The sequence below is a fragment of the Urocampus carinirostris genome, chromosome 7 (genome assembly GCF_059441175.1).
Source record: "Urocampus carinirostris isolate Australia breed hairy pipefish chromosome 7, RoL_Ucar_1.0, whole genome shotgun sequence".
NCBI classification, from domain to species: Eukaryota; Metazoa; Chordata; class Actinopteri; order Syngnathiformes; family Syngnathidae; genus Urocampus; species Urocampus carinirostris.
Genome location: NC_142355.1, coordinates 27,620,133 through 27,626,162, shown reverse-complemented (window position 1 = coordinate 27,626,162; position 6,030 = coordinate 27,620,133). Strand labels below are relative to the sequence as shown.

Here is a 6,030-nt window from a genome sequence, read left to right as displayed (position 1 = left end):
TGCGAATGCACCGTTCCCGGAGGTACTGCAATACCGGGCCGATGCGTGGAGTGGACAGAGCAAGCTCATATTCCATCTCCGAAATGCAAAAATCAAAGATGGTGACTTCATAGAAAGTACACAAAAGGGCCAAGCTAAGGACCTAGCACATCAAAGTGATTGTAATTTCATAGGTAGTGCACAAATTAGAGCAAGCTCTTATTAGTTTACAACCCTAGAACCACAGCCCCTTTATGAAATATTTGACCTTTAGATTGTACTGTTGTCTAATGCTGCTACGCTGTGCTCTGTGGCACTGGTTTTTGTTCACAAGACACCAGAAAAACATGGCGGCGACTACTAGTTATGGATACCACTTGGGAAAAAAATACAAATTCCAAGTATTCAAACCATTTATCCTTATTTTTTTACGAAATGACCATTTTATCTTTGTACCAGTAAGGGGCACTTAATAATACACACTGTCCCTTTAATAACGGACTCATTATGTACTTGCACAGAATGATCATATATTTTAAGTGATTAAATATAAATATAAATATATATTAATATGTCAAACACAATTTGCTGCAATGTAAGCAAGGCTTGACAGTTCACTGATTTTTAGTTTTTAGGGTGTGTCAGGAACAAGTTCGCACAGGAAACCAAGTTGTTTCCGGGCTTGAACTATCATGTCGTAATATTGCTTTGGGATTGTAATAAAGATTGCAGTTTGCGACCAAAAGACGAACTTTATTTCACATTGTTTGATCATTTAAAGTATTTTGCAATAGCAGGTTCACAAAATGGTACATTTGGCCGGTGTTGTGCCCTTTTCCGACTCCTATGCAAATTCCTCCCCCCCTCCGATTTTAAATGAAAAAAACAACAATTTGTTTACACCGCGGGATCCAATGCAACCAGGGTTTCATTCACAATAAAAAAGACATTACATACGGATATTATAGTAAATCAAATAAATATTATTTGTGTACAATTAGTTGTGATTGCGGAAATCATAGCGTACAGTGACGTTGGTGACTTTTCCATCCGCATTAACAAACGCATTTTGTAAAATACGATCGCGCTTTATTGTTTAAATAAACGCGTTATATAGACTAGGATCTCCCAATTATTATAATTAGCTCGCTTTATTGTTTTAATAAGCGTTTTATATAGAATACGATCAGGGGGGGAGGAATTTGCATAGGAGTCGGAAAAGGGCACAACACCGGATCCTTTGTCAGGACAAAGCCCGCCTTTGTTGACTTCTGATTGGCCAATTTCATTGTCCCGCTTTGAGAATGCTTTGTTTCATTTGTCTGCCTATACATCAATCATTAACACTTGGGACGCAGCTGTGAATGAACGGGAACTGCAATTTGGAAGAGTGTAAAGTTAGCGTAAGGAATACTGAAAAATAGCACTGCTATTTTCAAAACAAAATAATATAGTGCGTTTTAATGATAGTTGCTGGTTAAGTTTGATTATTAAATTATAAAAACAGTATTTATCTATATTTTATAATACGGAACGTTTAAACTTTACAACCAATGTCAAATAATTTCAGGGATAGTACGTATGTGTTTTGTTTTATTTTGTTCGTCAACACCATAAACACAGACTCTAACAGTGACAATTTGACACTCGTGCGCAGCGGGCTGGCATCCAGAATCCAAAGTGGTCTCAAGACCGGCCGGGTTCGGGTTCCCGCTCCGTCTCGTCTCTTTAGCGGGTAACGTGACAGCTTTCCTGAGGAGTTCAACTCGCTTCTGTTGCGGTGTTTTCTGGTGCCAAATAAAACCAACATGGAGATTGAAAAGGAAGTAAAGAAGGTGAGTCAACGCCCTGCTAAGGTGCGCGGAGAAGACACAGTGTAAGATGACGTCACTGGTCGTAAAAGTAAACAAACTGCATACGTTTTTAAAATTACTGATTTCAAAACTTTTTTTTAACTCAAAAACGTTTTCATTTACTGCTTTTGTCATGGTGAATGTATGACATCAGTCATGGCTTTTGTTCGAATAAATAGAGATAAAAAAAAAAAACGTGCACAGTTAAAAAAGGGGTACCAACATGTCGGCCGCGAGCTCCGAGTAGCCCCCTAGAGACATATGAGTAGCCCGCGGACTGGTTCTGAAAATACCACACCAGTGATGTGTCATTGGGATTTTCTATGAAATTTGATTTCTAACCTTGTTTAGTGGTTGAGTGAGTCTATTTTAGGCATAGTTCTAAAAAATCCAACCCGGTAATAACCAGACATGGGACCAAGTCACACATGTGCAAGTCTCAAGTAAGTCTCAAGTCTTCACCTTCAAGTCCCAAGTAAGTCCCAAGTATTTTTTTCTTGGGCAAGTCAAGTCACAAGTCAAGTCCCGAGTCTTAGATTGCCAAGTCCAAGTCAAGTCACAAGTCATAAAAACAGCGACTCGAGTCGACTCGAGTCCAAGTCACTAAGTCTCAAGTCCCCATGTCTGGTAATAACATACTAATAGCGCGTCACTTGTAACCGACGAAAAGGTTATTGTAGATTGCTAACATTGTCACGGTATTCTACAGAGTACTGGGTAGAAACATTTGTTGGCCTGGAGAGACGCCACCAGGCATTACTTGTCCAAGACACACCACAGGAAATGGTGCCCCTAAAACCTTAATGGATAAGGGATCCAACCGACCAAACTCCAACCATTCTACATAGTCCAGTCAAGTCATGTTTATTTGTATAGACCTTAATCACAAGGAGTTTCAAAGGGCTGCACAGACCACAGATTATTGCAAACCACAGACTATGCCTGTCTTGCTGTGAGTAAATGGGTGCCGCATTAGGCATATTATCACTTCATACAATGTAATTCAATTGAATGAGGTTGACCTTTATGAAAAGTAGTAATAACGCGATAACTTGTGAATTAAGAAATACTGTACATGTCAAACTGGTAAATATTTGGTAACAATTTAGTAGCTCTCAAAAGGTTGGTGAGACCTTATTTAGAACTCAATACTTTTAAAATGCTCAAACCTTGTTTTATAAAAATCTATCGTTGAATATGTTCTTTTAACGGTCTTGTTCTTAGTAGCTTGTGAGCGTGCGGTTGTAAGCTGTGGTCTACATAAGCTCCATTTACATTCATTTTGTAGTTTTGTCTTTAGTTCATGCTTATCACATCACATTAATGTAAAAGGGAATTGAACTGTTGTTACCTTTCCTCAGCAGTAATGTATTTTATATTTTTCCTGTCTTTTAACCTTGTTTTGGGCAACTTTTAATTTAACACCCGGATTGATTGCACCCCCCCTTCTGGTTTCTTCCTTCCGGACTCCATCTCCCATCATACATTTCTTCAGTTCCTTAAAGGTAATGCATTACCAAAAAAAAAAGGAAAAACACAGGCAAACCAATAATACCAATGATTGAATTTCCAATTACAAGTCTTGGGTTGGCAGCACACCGGCGCAGTGGTTAGTGCCTGTGCGACGCAGTTCTAAGGTCATGAGATCGAACCTCCTGTGTGGAGTTTGCATGTTCTCCCCATGCTTTTGTGGGTTTCCTCCCGGCACTCCGGTTTCCTCCCACATTCCAAAAACATGCATGTCAGGTTAATTGGCCGGTCAAAATTGTCCCTAGGTGTGAATGAGCAAGCGAATTGTCTGTCCCTGTGTGCCCTGCGACTGGCTGGCAACCAGTTCAGGGTGTCCCCTGCCCACTGCCCGAGAGCTGAGATGGGCTCCAGCACCCCCGCGACCCTACTGAGTATAAGCGGTGCAGATAATGAATGGATGGATGGATGGAAGTTCTGGGTTTTACGGTTATTGTTAATTTTATTGTTAAATAAATAAAAATAATACAAATGCCTTTGCCATACCAATGTGTGTTAAGCCATTTGTTGAACAGAGTAACCTGGAATTGCTCTCAGTAGTACTTCAGTACTTCTTAAAAAAAGCATAATTTAAATGTTATTAAAACAGTTACATTAATTAAAACCTGTTTACAATATTTTAACATCGTATTAACATAGTATAAACATGAGTTATTTTAGGAGTGCAGTATAAAACTAGTAACTATTTAGCGCTCATCAGCTAAAAAAAAAAAAAGTAGATCCCAGTTTCAAAAATGTTTTTGACCCTGATGTACTTCATATTTTAGTGTTCTTATTTGACATTTCATACAAAAAAATGTTACACTACAATCCAGTCCCATTTAAAGGGGATTTCTTCGTGAATGGGTTCACAGAGGCATTAACTGATGTTTTGTTGAGTTGCCAGCTGACCCAGACAGGCTCGGTAGAGATAAACCCTCTTAATTGCTGGATGCTCGATGGAACAGCTGTCTTTGCTATTCTTTCTGTCATCAAACAGATGTTTTCAGGTAAACATCTGCAACCACAATAAAGGAAGTCAAGTCACCTTTGCAAACATGATCCGACGAAATTGCAGGTGCTTGTCAAGGATGTTCCTTTTTATTTGAGTGGAAGCGTTAAAATCCCAGAGTAAATGATGGAAATAGAACCTACAATTTATGAAAATGTGTATTTTTAAAAATATTTGGGTCATACAAATGAAATCATATTTATATTCATTTTTATATTTACCTAAGTTGTCTTACAGGAAATAGACATAGACATGCTTAATCAATTGGGATTGTTTGAAATGCATTTGACATACAATGACTGACTTTTAAGTGACTTTAACAAGTGATAATAATTGAAAATACAGCATTTTCCACTTTGTAAAGCTCATTTATATTCTATACACTAAAAAAAAACCCGGGCAATGACTGACAATGTCAAATGGACAGACACCCTAACAATGGTAAAAGTTTGAAAAAAAACATGAATGATGAATTAATACAATTGAAATTTTTAATCATCATTTTTTTCTTTAAATGGGTTCAATTAGTAAGCTATTTTTGACACATGTTTGAATTAATTTAAATGTGGTAAGTTTAGGTGTCCATAAAAAGATTAATAGGAATAGGAATATAAAACACTTTTAATACAAAATGATAGCAATAGTAGCTTGGAATCTATTACAATGGACAAATGCATGTCAGGACCAGAACGGAAACAGGACCCAATTGCGTGACGTTTACCACAAGTTTTATTAAAAGAACGAGGAAGGGCTGCGCCCACGATCCGGTGTTCGCTGGACGTGGGAAGCAAGTCGCTCTCCGATTCGGACTGGGATCCGAACACGGAAGTGGATCTTCTGTAGCGAGTGATGTTGGTGTCAAGGATGGAAAAACTGGTCGGTAGCCGGGACTGGGAGAGCAAGGCGTGGTCGGGGTCGGAAACGAGTCGTAAGCCAGAGCGGGAGAGTAGAAGTAGTCGGAGACAAAAAGAGGTCGTAAGCCGGGACGGGAGAACAGACGTGGTCAGGAGCAAAACAGGTCGTGTCTGAAGACAAACGGGAGTAAAAACTGGACAGATGGGAGTCAGGGTCGAAAAAGGCTTGCCTAGTATACAATGAAGTTCGCAGACGGACTGATCACAGGGGACTGACAGGACTGGATTCGAATAGTGACAGGGAGCCAATGAGAACCCGTGGCGGTTGGCGCCAAATGAGCGGGCACAGGTGAGTCACATCAGTAATCATGACAATGCAGATAATGCACAACATTTAGTAACAACGCTAACAATGTATAACTGTGCAATTTGATTGTAACGGGTGTGTGATATTATTAATAATATTAAACATAGAAGTAGTAATATGAGTAATATCAAACACCAAAGGAATTAAAACTGCTCACCCTTTTTTACATCCTACATTATTTTTGATTCGTGTTGAATAATTGAATTCTGATTTGAAGCCCCTAGAAACAAAAAACAAATATCTAGCAAATGAGAACTGGTCACAAGAGGAGCGCTCCACTTTCAATTTGTAAGTAATTTCTTAATCTAAAGTGAGCGTTACAACAAGTGACACATTACAAGTCCTTTCGAGTTGTGGTGATTGAGCAACCACCATGAGTGGCTGACTGACTCAATGACCATACAAGGTCAGGAAAGGAGGTAACTTTGGGTTTCTCTTCTGAAGCACTGTGTTCTTAAT

General features: G+C 38.9%; 1 pseudogene; it reads right to left on the bottom strand.

The window, feature by feature from the left end:
* Positions 1–138, bottom strand: LOC148362855 (U2 spliceosomal RNA; annotated as a pseudogene).
* Positions 139–6,030: the final 5,892 nt, after the last annotated feature.